Here is a 14,106-nt window from a genome sequence, read left to right as displayed (position 1 = left end):
AATAAGGTCATTAGTAACTTTCATTGGAGTTAGAAAGCAGGGCAATTTTGTTTTAGATGCTAGCTTAAAAACTGAAATTCATGTACCATTCCTACTGTTTCTCCATTAGGAAGGGGAGAGCTCTGTTAAATATAAACCAGAGCCAAGATCAGTAATCCTCTACAGATCTCCCTCAATTTTTAATAGGGTCCCATCCTGATAAATCCAATATGAATTTAAAATAACGTAAATCCAAAAAGCAGTTTATACCACATCTTCTTTACCCATTCATTTATTGATGGACATTTGGGCTGCTTCCAAATTTAGCTATTGTATATAATGCTGCAATAAATGTAAGAGTGCATGCATCCCTTTGAATTAGTGTTGTTGAATTTTTTGGGTAAATGCCCAGTAGTGTGATTACTGGATCAAGGGGTAGTTCTATTTTTTAATTTTTTGAGGAACCTCCATACTGTTTTCCACAGTGGCTACACCAGTTTTCATTCCTACCAACAGTGCAAGAGAGTTCCTTTTTCTCCACATCTTCACCAACTCTTGTTTCTTGTGTTTCTAATTTAGTCATTCTGACAGTTATAAGGTGATATCTCATTGTAGTTTTGATGTGCATTTCCCCAATGGTTAGTGATGTTGAGCATCATTTTATGTGTCTGCTGGCCATGTGTATGTCTTCCTTCAAGAAATGTCTGTTCATGTCTCCCACCTATTTTTTTACTGGTTTATTTGTTTACTTGGATGTTGAGTTGTATCGGTTCTTTATACATTTTCAACTAACTTTTTATTGGATATGTCATTTGCAAATATCTTCTCCCATTCAGTAGGCTGCCTTTTAGTTTTGTTGAATGGATAAGGAAGGTGTGGTATCTATACACAATAAAATATTATTCAGCCATAAAAAAGAATAAAGTCTTAATTTTTTTTTTTTTTTTTTTTTTTTTTTTTTTTTTTTTTACTTTGGAGAGAGAGAGAAAGAGCATGAGTGGGGAAGATGGGAAGAGGGAGAGAGAATCTCAAGCAGGCTGCACACTCAGGGTGGGGCCCAATGTGGGCCTTGATCTCGTGACGCTGGGATTATGACCTGAGGAGACATCAAGAGTTGGATGCTCAGCCGACTGAGCCACCCAGGCACCCCAATAAGAATGAAATCTTATCATTTGCAACAACATGGATGGAGATAGAGAGCATAATGCTAAGCTAAATAAATCAGAGAAAGGCAAATACCCTATAATTTTGCTCATATGTGGAATTTAAGAAACTAAATGAGTAAAGGAGAAAAGAGAGACAGACCAAGAAACAGACTCTTTTCTCCCCCCATCCCCACCAAGAAACAGACTGATGGTTACCAGAGGGGAGTTGGGTGAGGGATCAGTAAAATAACTGATGGGGATTAAAGAGTACACTTATTATGAAGAGCACTGAGTAATGAACAGAATTATTGAATCACTATACTTCATACCTGAAACTAATATAACACTGTATGTTAACAATACTGGAATTAAAATTAAAAATTTAATTTAAAAGAAGTAGTTAACACAGCTAATCTACTGAACATCATAGTTTACCCTAGCCTACCTTAAATGTGCACAGAATACTTACATTAGCCTACAGTTGGGCAAAATCATCTAACACAAAGCCTATTTTATAACAAAGTGTTAAATATCTCATGTAACTTATTGAATACTGAAAGTGAAAAACAGAATGGTTGTATGAGTACAGAATGGTACTTATTTCTTAACTCTCTTTCATCATGGCTGAGGGGCTACTTCTAGGGATTCCACAGCACTTCTGGCCTACCCAGGCTAGCCAAGAGAAAGCTGTTAAGTTGGAAAGTTACAGGTACATACATTAGGACAACATTATCTATAACATGAATAGGACATATTTAGGAGATTTGAGGAGGGCATTAAGAATACTATATGGGGTAACAATATTTTGCAGGATTATTGTGGGGATTAAAGAAAAAGGCTGCCAGTCATTTTGAAATTGGGTGATGCTGCTTGTCTGAGACTCAACATCTAGAATCCTGCTTTGTCCCAGTCACCCTCTGATGACTTGAGGAAGGCCCTATGAATGGAGAATGAGATCAAGCAAGTGCTGTTTTGTCAAAATTCTTTCCATTGCAAAGGACAGAAACCTTATCTACTTAACCTAAAAACAACAACAACAACAACAAAACAAAACCACAAAAACAAAAACCTTGCTCATGTAACTGAAGCCAGAGAAGACCTAGGTGAAACTAACTTTGAGTTAACTGTGAGGAAGAAAAGTTTAATGAAACAAAACGCATTGCATTGTGTTTGGGTTCTAGGGGCAAAAACTGTTTAAAATCATTTTATTAAATTTTTACTTGTAGTAGGAAGAGAACAAAATAGTTAAAACTGTAGTTTCTAGAGTTCAATGCATTAAAAAAAAAGCTGAGGCTTACTGTTGCATAATTTACACAAACAGATACAATGTAAAACTATCTAATTTTCAGAATTATTATTTTGTGACTTTTTAAATTAGGTAAATAATTTTTCACAAACATTTGAAGCAATAAAATCTTTTTTTTTTTAAATTTTTTTTTTCAATGTTTTTTATTTATTTTTGGGACAGAGAGAGACAGAGCATGAACGGGGGAGGGGCAGAGAGAGAGGGAGACACAGAATCGGAAACAGGCTCCAGGCTCCGAGCCATCAGCCCAGAGCCTGGCGCGGGGCTCGAACTCACGGACCGCGAGATCGTGACCTGGCTGAAGTCGGACGCTTAACCGACTGCGCCACCCAGGCGCCCCAGAAGCAATAAAATCTTTAAAGTCTTCATTTGTGTAACAGAAAAGTAAACTAGTAACTTTATTTTCACAAAGAAAATTTTTATCTTGTGAAAAGTAAGTTGTTAAACAAAAATGTGTTTCTTTTGGCTTTCTATCTAGCTAACAAATTTTACTGGTAAGAAGCTAACTTTCATTCTTAAAGAGAAAGTTAATATTTTTTAAAATATTTTTTTCCCTAAAGAATGAGAAGGAGCGCCTTCTATTTTTATTTCACGACTACATGAGAAACTGAGCAGTATCAGGATTCTTTGCTTTTCGTTTGACTCAGAGTCTATGTTTTAGCCTCATTTTCTCAGGCTCTTCTCTGTGACAAAGAATGTCACAGAGACAACCTTTTGGTAGCTCATTAAAAAAAAGTTGATTTATTTCTTTGTATCTAGATATTCTAGAAAAGGAATCCAATTAGCTTGGTTTGTACTGAGCCTACATCTTGGACTGATATATTTTAGTGGATTATAAACAAAACAAGTGAGTAGTTTCTTTTATCCCTAACCTTATTTTCACAATTCTGATGATGAAGAAAGACAAATTTAAAGAATACCAGCAAAAGGAAATTGTTCATCCTAAACCTAGAACATAGCATAATCCATCCACTCCTCCCAGGCCAGCCTAAGACATATGTAGTTACTGTTACCACTTACCTCTACAACAAACCCCATTTTCTTTTCCTTCTTGGCATGCTACGAGACTACATTTCTAAACATCCCCTGTGGTTATGTGGGTCTACTGTGATTGAATTCTCACTAATGAAACAGGCAGAAATGATTAAGCTGTTTCCAGACCTAGCTTCTAAACAGACATTCCATTCCCTAACTGGAAGTCCTGTTTTGTAACACAGCTCCTCAACTAGGCATGGCTATTTTGTACTGTTACATAAGTGAGAAACTTACTGAGAGTCTGAGGTTTTGGGGTGTTTTGTTGTAGCAGTTAACCTACCCTAACCATAGGAGTAGCCTAAGCAAGAGCAGATGCAGGACTGTCCTCGTGCCAAAGTCTTGGAAGAGAAATTTGTAAGGGTTCTATGATTCAGTAAATACCCTTACCTTCCTTTTCATTTATATTAGCATTCCTCCTTATTGGCAGAATTAAAGGAGGGATTAGAAAAACTGAGAGGCGGCTGAAACTTTCTCCAGAGTCATCAAAAGAAAAGTGCTTCAATGGGGTGCCTGTTGTTGGGGTGCTCAGTCGGTTGAGTGTCCAACTTCGGCTCAGGTCATGATCTCGCGGTTCATGAGTTCAAGACCAGTGTCAGGCTTTGTGCTTACAGCTCAGAGCCTGGAGCCTGCCTCATATTCTGTGTCCCCCTCTCTGTCTGCCCCACCCCTGCTTGTGCTCTGTCTCTCTCTCTTTCAAAAATGAATAAGCATTAAATAAAATTAAAAAAAAGAAAAGTGCTTCACATATAGATGATTAATAAATACCAGCTATTAATAGAGTTCTGTTTAACATTTAAACATTGTAAGCCCTGTTAATCTTTATGACTGTCTATTATGCTCCTTGAGGAAACTATAACTGAATTTTCCACTGTTTACCTTGGCTTATTATCATGCGTAGTATGCATCTATTTTATTATTCTAATTAGAAAACATGGTGAAATAACAGTAAAAGAAGTTTTTAAATAGGAAACAACGTAACAGTGATTAAATCTAGGGGGACTGAGATGACAGTTAACTTTAATTTTCTTTTTGCTCATTTGTATTTTCCACTTTTTTCTCAATGAGTACATGTTACAAAAAGGGTAAAAATGGGGACACCTGGGTGACTCAGTCAGTTAAGCATCTGACTTCAGCTCAGGTCAAGATCTTGGAGTTCGAGCCCTGCATTGGGCTCTGTGTTGACAGGTCAGAACCTGGAGCCTTCTTCAGATTCTGTCTCCCTCTTTCTGCCCTTCCCCCACTCATCCTCTGTCTCTCTCTTGCTCTCTCAAAAATAAATAAAAACATTAAAAGAAATTTTTTTTAAAGAGTAAAAATTAAGTCACATGATCCTATTCTCTTAACATAGCCAATTTAATGTTTGCATGTTATCTTTTACCTTCGAGTTTATAACATATGCATATAGTTTGTTTTACATAATAGCAGTACAGTAAAATACTGCACTTTGGAACCAAACTATTTTGCATCCCTAATTAACTCCTTGGTCTTGTGAAAGTCATTTAATCTGTCCCTTGATTTTCTCTTTTTTTTTAAAAAAATTTTTAATGTTTATTTGCTTTTGAAAGAGAGAGAGAGAGCGATCATGAGCAGGGGAGGGGCAGAGAGAGAAGGAGACACAGAATCCAACGCAGGCTCCAGGCTCTGAACTGTCAGTATAGGGCCCGATGCAGGCTTGAAATCACAAACTGTGAGACCATGACCTGAGCCGAAGTCGGCTGCTTAACCGACTAAGCCACCCAGGCACCCCTCTTGATTTTCTCTTCTGATAAAAAAATTCCTAAAGTGTCATGCTGTGGTGAAGATTTAGTGTATATAATGGATTAAATGCAAAAAAATAAAAACAATTTCTAGCACATATGTTTTTGTAATTAGCAACTATTAATATATATTAAAATTTTATATTTCCCCACTTTTCTATATGATCTTCATAATTATATTTTGGTAAGCATTCCATCTGTTGTTTAATGTTCCATTATGAAATATAGTAATAAAGTACAGTTGACCCTTGAACAATGCGAGGTTGGAGCACTGACCCTCCAGGCAGTTGTAAATCTGTATATAACTTTTTTTAATTAAAAAATATTTTTAATGCTTATATTTTTGGGAGAGAGAGACAGAGAGACAGAGCACAAACGGGGGAGAGGCAGAGAGAGAGGGAGACACAGAATACGAAGCAGGCTCCAGGCTCCGTGCTGTCAGCACAGAGCCCGACGTGGGGCTCGAACTCACAAACTGTGAGATCATGACCTGAGCCAAAGTCGGACACTTGAATGACTGAGCCACCCAGGAGTCCCTTTATATAACTTTGACTCCCCCAAACCTTAACTACTAATAGCCTACTGTTGAGCAGGAGCCTTACCAATAACATAAACAGTTGAGTAATACATATTTTGTATGTTATAGGTACTATGTATTGTATTCTTATAATAAAGTAAACTAGGAGAAAATAAAATGTTATTAAGAAAATCATAAAGAATAGAAAATACATTTTCACTACTGTATTTATCAAAAAAAATCTATATATAAGTGCACCCACGCAGTTCAAACCCATCTTATTCAAGGATCGTCTTGGTCTAAAAATGTTAGGCAGTTGACGTTTAGGTTGCTTCCAATACTTGGCTTTCATAGCCATTGCTGCATTAAACATTTTTTTTTCAAAAATTTTTTGTATTTATTTAAAAAAAATTTTTTAACATTTATTCATTTTTGACATTGAGAGAGAGCATGAGCAGGAGAGGGGCAGAGAGAGAGGGAGACACAGAATCCGAAACAGGCTCCAGGCTCTGAGCTGTCAGCACAGGGCCCGACACGGGGCTTGAACTCATGGAGTGCGAGATCATGACCTGAGCTGAAGTCGGACAATCAACTGACTGAGCCACCCAGGCACCCCTCAAAATTTTTATTGCAGTAAAATACACAACAAAATTTACTATCTTAGTTATTTTTAAGTATGCTGTTAAATATATTTATAATGTTATGCAATTATCATTACCATCATCTCCATGACTTTTGTCTTACAAAACTGAAACTCTAATTAAACGATAACTCCCCATTTCTCCTTCCCTCCAGTCCCGACGACCACCATTCTTTCTGTCTCTAGGATTCTGACTACACTAAGTACTTCATATAAGTGGAATCATATGTTTTTGTGTTTTTGTGACTCTCTTATTCATTTATAGTTAAAGTAATTACTGATGGAGGACTTAACTTCTGTCCTTGTGCTGTATGTTTTCTATATGCCATATAACATTTTTGACCTTCATTACCTGCCTTGCAGTCTTCTTTTGTGCTTGGCTGATTTTTTTTTTTTTTTTTTTTTTTGCAGTGAACTCTTTAAATTCCCTTCTTATTTACTTTCATGTGTATTTGATAGCTATTTTTTCTCTGTGGTTACCATGGGGATTACATTTAACATGCCGAAGTTGTAACACTAATTTGAATTTATGCAACCTTAACTTCAATAACATACAAAACTCTATTTCTTTACAGCTCTGTCCCTTTGGTTGTTATGTCACAAAATTATACAATGTGTGCCCCAAACATAAATTAATAATTCTTTTTAGGCATTAATGTCTTAAATATATAGAAAAATATAGAGTTACAAACCAAATTTATAATATGTTAGCTTTTAAAACTGCCTATGTATTGAGGCCAGCATTACCCTGATACCAAAACCAGATAAAGACACTACAAAAAACAGAACTATAGCCAGTATCTATGATGGACATAAGTGCAAAAATCTTCAACAAAATAGTAGCAAATTGAATCCAATAACACATTAAAAAATCATTCACTGTGACCAACTGGGACGTATTCCTGGGATGCAAGGATGTTTCAATATTTGTAAATCAATCAATATGAGGCATCACATCAATAAGAGAAAGAATAAAAATTATATGATGGTTTCAATATATGCAGAAAGAGCATTTGACAAAGTGCAGCATCCTATTCATGATAAAAACTATATAATAAAGTAGGTTTAGAGAATCCTAAAAAAGCATTTGACAAAGTGCAGCATCCTATTCATGATAAAAAATATATAATAAAGTAGGTTTAGAGAAAACATACTTAACATAATAAAGGCATATATGAAAAACCCACAGCTAACATCACACTCAATGGTGAAAAACTGAGAGATTTTCCTGTAAGGTCAGGAACAAGACAAGGATGTCCACTCTCACCACTTCTATTCAACATAGTTTGGAAGTCCTAGCCATAGCAATCAGACAAGAAAAAGAAATAAAAGGCCTTCAAATTGGTAAGGAAGAAGTAAAACTTTCACTATCTGCAGATGATATATTACATATAGAAAAGCCTAAAGACTGCCCCCAAAAACAATCAGAACTGATAAATGAATTCAATAAAATTGCTGGATACAAAATATACAGAAATTCGTTGCATTTCTATATACTAATAATGAAACAGCAAAAAGAAAAATCAAGAAAACAATCTCATTTACAGTTACATCAAAAATAATAACTAGGAATAAATTTAGGGAGGTGAAAGACCTGTACTCTGAAAACTATGAAACACTGATGAAAGAAATTGAAGATCACACAAACAAATGGAAAGATATTCTATGCTCATGGATTGGAAAAAGAAATACTGTTAAAATGTCCATACTATCCAGAGCAATCTACAGATTTAACGTAATCCCTATCAAAATATCTTTTTCACAGAACTAGAAAAAACAATCCAAAAATTTGTATGGAACTACAAAAGACCCTGAATACCTAAGCAATCTTGAAAAAGAAAAACAAAACTTGAGGTATCACAATCCCAGATTTCAAGATATACTACAAAGCTGTAGTAATCAAAAGAGTATGTTAGTAGCACAAAAATAGACACACATATCAATGGAACAGAATAGAGAACCCAGACATGAACCCACAATTATATGGTCAATTAATCTTTGACAAAGAAAGCAAAAATATCTAATGGGAAAAAGAATGTCTCTTCAATAAGTGGTGTTGGGAAAACAGGACATTTAGATGCAAAAGAATGAAACTGGACCACTTTCTTACACTATCCACAAAAATAAACTAAAAATGGATTGAAGACCTAAATGTGAGATCTGAAAGCATAAAAATTCTAGAAGAGAGCACAGGCAGTAATGTCTCCGACATTGGCCAGTACAATATTTTTCCAGATGTGTCTCCTGAGGCAAGGGAAATAAAAGCAAAAATAAACTAATGGGACTACATCAAAATAGAAAGTTTCTGCACAGTCAATGAAATATCAACAAAACTAAAAGACAACCTACTAAATGGGAGAAGATATTTGCAAATGACACATCCAATGAAAGATTAGTATCCAAAATGTACAAAGAACTGATGCAACCCAACACCAAAAAAACTAACAATCCAATTAGAAAATGGGCAGAAAACATGAATACACATGGCCAACAAACACATGAAACAATGCTCAACATCGCTAATCATTAGGGAAATGCAAATCAAAACCACAATGAGATATCACTTCAGACCTGTCAGGATGGCTAAAATAAAAAACACAAGAAACAATCAGCATTGGCAAGGATATGGATACCATATATACCATATATACCATATATATATGGGTGAAATAGATGAAGGGGAATAAAAGTACACTTATCTTGATGAACAGTGACTAATTTATAGAATTGTTGAATAACTATTGTATACCTTAAGCTAATATAATATTGTATGTTAATTATACTGGAATTAAAATAAGATCAAATAGCCTGTGTATTTACCATTCCCCATCCCAATCCCCTCACAGGCAGTTGTGCACATTTTCCAGGAGCAGCCTGCACACAACCTGCAGGAGCCAGAATGGGCAAAAAAAGGACCCTGTCCTCCAAATATTAGATATCTGAGCTCTTCTGGCTGACTGCTGCTTCTAAATAGAGAGGTGTAGTCAATAAATAGGTGACCATTATTGCACCTCTCCTAGATGTTGCAAGACCCTCCCCCTCAGGCTGAAGTGACTTCTCTGGGATTTAAAGGGCTAGTGCCCTTCCCTTCTCCCTTCATTTTTCTTTTTCCTCTTTTGGGAGCCAGACATTAAAGACCAGGACATTCAAAAACAATTGCATATACAAGGAAAATCAGAAAGTGAGCAACCCCCAGGGAAAGACTCAGAAAAGACATTAAGTTTAAACCTTAGGCTGATCCTCAGCACACAAAGCCTACAATAATCAAAACAAAAAACAGCAAATTAAATTATTAGATCCAAATGGCCTCTATGAGGCCAGTATTATCCTGATACCAAAACCAAACAAAGACATCCTAAGAAAAGGGCAGTCAATATTCCTTATGAATACAGATGCAAAGATCCTCATCAAAATACAAGCAAATCAAATCCAGCAACATACAAAAATAATTATATACCATGACCAGGTTGGTTCAACAAATGAAAATCAATGCAATATGATATATTAATAAGGACAAAAACCACATGATCAGCTCAGTAGACATAGAAAAGGCATTTGAAAAAAATGCAATACCCCTGCAAGATAAAAACACTCAACAAACTAATAATAGAAGGGAATTAACTCAATCTGATAAAGAGTATCTACCAAAAAACTCACAGCCAGCATCATCAGGGGTGTCTGTTCTTACCACTTCTATTCAACATTGTGCTGGAGATTCAAGCCATGACAATTAGGCAAAAAAAAAAAAAAAAAAAAAAAAAAAAAAAAAAAAAAAACGAAAGAAATCATACTGGAAGGAAAAAATAAAATTATATACGCAGATGACATAATCTTGTATATAGAAAATCCCAATGAACTACTGAAAACCCATTAGAACTAGTAAATGAGTTCAGTAAGGTAGCAGGATACAAGATCAATTTACAAAAAGCAACTGTAATTCTATACAGTTATAATGAAACAATCTAAAATGCAATTAAGAAAATTATCCTATGTGGGGTGCCTGGGTGTCTCAGTTGTGTCTGACTCTTGATTTTGGCTCAGGTCATGATCTCATGGTTGGTCCTGAGATTGAGCCTTGTGTCAGCTCTGTGCTGGGCATGCAGCTTGCTTTAAGATTTTCTCTCCTTCCCTCTGCCCCTACCCTACTGGCATGCATGGGCTCTCTCTCTCTCTCTCTCTCTCCCCACCCCCCCCCCAAAAAAAAAGAAAGAAAGAAAAAGAACAAGAAAAAAAAGAGAAAAATTATCCCATGTATAAAACCATGTATCCATGTATAATGTCATACAAATAAAATACTTAAAAATGCATTTAACAAGAGAAGTGGAAGGCTGATGAACAGAACACTTTACATCATTCAAAGAAATTAAAGAAGACTTAAATAATGGAAAGACATCGCTGTTCATGGATTATAAGACTTCATGTTGTTAAGATGGTAATACTCCCCAAACTGATCCACAGATTCGATGTAATCCCTATCAAAGGATAGCTGGCTTTTTTTAAAGAAATTGATAAGCTGATCCTAAAATTCATATAAAAATTTGAGGGACACAGAAAAACCAAAACAGTCCTAAAAATTAATAACCAAGCTGGAAAACTCATATTTCCCAATTTCAAACTTATAAGAAAGGCACAGTAATGAAGACAAAATTCATATGTTGAAGTCCTTAACTCCTATGTGACTATATGCAAAGATAGGGCCTGTAAGGAACTGATAAAGGTTAAAATAGGTCATAATGGAGGGGCCCTAATCCAAGGCTGATGTCATCCTTTTTGTTTGTTTGTTTGTTGTTTTTTGTTTGTTTTCTGTGGTGTCATCCATATAAGAAGAGGAAGAGACATCAGAGTTCTCTCCACCATGTGAGGACACAGCGAGAAGATGACTGTTTATAAGCCAGGGAAAGAGCTCTTGTCAGGAACTGAATCAGCTAGCACCTTGATCTGGGAATTCCAACCTCCAGAACTGTGAGAATATTAAATTCTGTTGTCTAAGCCAAAAAAAAAAAAAAAAACCCTCATATTTTGAATTATGTGCTTTAGAAAATAGCCACTTCTTTTATTATATTTATGTATTTCTTAAGACGATATTAGGCCTGGTGTTATGCATTCTGGTAATATGGTCCTGGGGAGAGGAGTTGGAATCTGAGACAATATTCCTGTGTGTACAGGAAGGGTTCTTCTTGAAACTAGGAAATAAACTGAGAAATTTTTTGTCAAATCACATAGAGAAGGAATTACAAGTCCATGATCTGTATCTGAGACCCTCAAAATAGATTACTTTTGCCATCTGAGTTTTTCACATCTTAAGAATGAAAGACATACAGATTCTGCACATTTAACACCTTCGGCAGAACCTGGGATACCAGGTTACCATTATCAAACCATATTTCTGTAGTGAAAAATATAAGTCTCCACACTACATGGGATAAATAAAGCTTATAAATGTATGATAATCAGTTTAGGTCATTTAAAAAAAATTTTTTTTTTAAAGTTTTTAAGTTTATTTATTTATTTTGAGAGACACAGAGGCAGCGTGAGTGGGGAAGGGGCAGAGAGGGAGAGAGAGAATCCCAAGCAGGCTCTGGGCTGCCAGCTCAGCCTGATGCAGGGCTTGAACTCACAAAACCACGAGATCATGATCTGAGCCAAAACCAAGAGTCGGACACTTAACCAACTGAGTCTACCAGGTACCCCTTTTTTAATTAAAAAAATTTTTTTTAAATTTACATCCAAGTGGGTTAGCATATAGTGCAACAATGATTTCAGGAGTAGATTCCTTAATGCCCCTTATCCACTTAGCTCATCCCCCCTCCCACAACCCCTCCAGTAACCCTCTGTTCTCTATATTTAAGAGTCTCTTGGGGTGCCTGGATGGCTCAGTCGGGTAAGCGTCTGACTTCAGCTCAGGTCATGATCTCAGCTTGTGAATTTGAGCCCCGCATCAGGCTCTGTGCTGACAGCTCAGAGCCTGGAACCTGTTTTGGATTCTGTGACTCCCTCTTTCTCTGCCCTTCCCCCACTCACTCTGGCTCTCTCCCCCTCAAGAATAAATAAGAGTCTCTTATGTTTTGTCCCCCTCCCTGTTTTTATATTATGTTTGTTTCGCTTCCCTTGTGTACATCTGTTCTGTGTCTTAAAAGTCCTCATATGAGTGAAGTCATATGATATTTGTCTTTCTCTGACTAACTTCACTTAGCATAATACCACCCCAGTTCCATCCACGTAGTTGCAAATTGCAAGATTTCATTCTTTTTGACTGCTGAGTAATACTCCATTGTATATATATACCACATCTTCTTTATCCATTCATCCATCGATGGACATTTGGGCTCTTTCATAGTTTGGCTATGTCGATATCACTACTATAAACATTGGGGTACATGTGCCCCTTCGAAACAGCACACCTGTATCTCTTGGATAAATACCTAGTAGTGCAATTGCTGGGTTGTAGGGTAGTTCTATTTTTAATTTTTTGAGGAACCTCCTTACTGTTTTCCAGAGTGGCTGCACCAGTTTGCATTCCCACCAGCTGTGCAAAAGAGAGCCTCTTTCTCTGCATCCTCGCCAACACCTGTTGTTGCCTGAGTTGTTAAGATTAGCCATTCTGACAGGTTGAGCTGGTATCTCATTGTAGTTTTGATTTGTATTTCCTCCTCTCAGTTCTGATGAGGAGTGATGTTGAGCAATTTTTCATGTGTCGGTTGGCCATCTGGATGTCTTCTTTAGAGAAGTGTCTATTCATGTCTTTTGCCCATCTCTTCTCTGGATTATTTGTTTTTTGGGTGTTGAGTTTGATAAGTTCTTTATAGATTTTGGATACTAACCCTTTATCTGATCTGTCATTTGCAAATATCTTCTCCCATTCTGTCGGTTGCCTTTTTGCTGATTGTTTCCTTTGCTGTTCAGAAGCTTTTTATTTTGATGAGGTCCCAATTGTTCATTTTTGCTTTCGTTTTCCTCGCCTCCGCAGACGTGTTGAGTAAGAAGTTGCTGTGGCCAAATTCAAAGAGTTTTTGTCTGCTTTCTCCTCTATGATTTTGATGACTTCCTTTCATCTATCTTAAGTTTATTTTTGTGTATGGTGTAAGAAAGTGGTCCAGGTCATTTTTCTGCATGTCGCTGTCCAGTTTTCCCAGCACCGTTTGCTGTCTTTATTCCACTGGATATTCTTTCCTGCTTTGTTAGAGATTAGTTGGCCATATGCTTGTGGGTCCATTTCTAGGTTCTTTATTCTGTTCCATTGATCTGAGTGTCTGTTTGTGTGCCAGTACCATACTGTCTTGATGATTACAGCTTTGTAATAAGTCTTGAAGTTCAGGAGTGTGATGCTTCCAGCTTCGGTTTTCTTTTTCAAGATTGCTTTGGCTACTTGGGGTCTTTTCTGGTTCCATACAAATTTTAGGCTTGTTTGTTCTAGCTCTGTGAAGAATGCTGGTGTTATTTTGATAGGTATTGCATGGAATATGTAGATTTCTTTGGGTAGTATCGATGTTTTAGCAATGTTTATTCTTCCAATCTAGGAGTATGGAGTATTTTTCCATTTTTTGTGCCTTCTTCAATTTCTTTCATAAACTTTCTATAATTTTCAGTGTATAGGTTTTTCACCTCTTTGGTTATGTTTATTCCTAGGTATTTTGTGGTTTTTGGTGCAATTGTAAATGGTATCAATTCCTCGGTTTCTCTTTATGTTGCTTCATTATTGGTGTATAGGGATGCATCTGATATCTGTG

General features: G+C 36.3%; 1 protein-coding gene and 1 long non-coding RNA gene across 2 annotated transcripts in view; one reads left to right on the top strand and one right to left on the bottom strand.

The window, feature by feature from the left end:
• The window catches only part of CYP51A1 (cytochrome P450 family 51 subfamily A member 1), a 55,618-nt gene that overhangs the window by 15,348 nt on the left and 26,164 nt on the right, over positions 1–14,106 (top strand). The window contains exon 2 of the mRNA XM_060632443.3: positions 11,204–11,341. The gene's annotated coding sequence lies outside the window, so the exon portion shown is untranslated. The remainder of the gene's footprint in view (positions 1–11,203; positions 11,342–14,106) is intronic.
• The window catches only part of LOC144615630 (uncharacterized), a 51,689-nt gene that overhangs the window by 32,219 nt on the left and 5,364 nt on the right, over positions 1–14,106 (bottom strand). The window lies entirely within an intron of this gene.

The sequence above is a fragment of the Panthera onca genome, chromosome A2 (genome assembly GCF_046562875.1).
Source record: "Panthera onca isolate mPanOnc1 chromosome A2, mPanOnc1 haplotype 2, whole genome shotgun sequence".
NCBI classification, from domain to species: domain Eukaryota; kingdom Metazoa; phylum Chordata; class Mammalia; order Carnivora; family Felidae; genus Panthera; species Panthera onca.
Note: the sequence above shows the minus strand (reverse complement) of the source record. Positions and strands in the feature narration are given on the sequence as shown.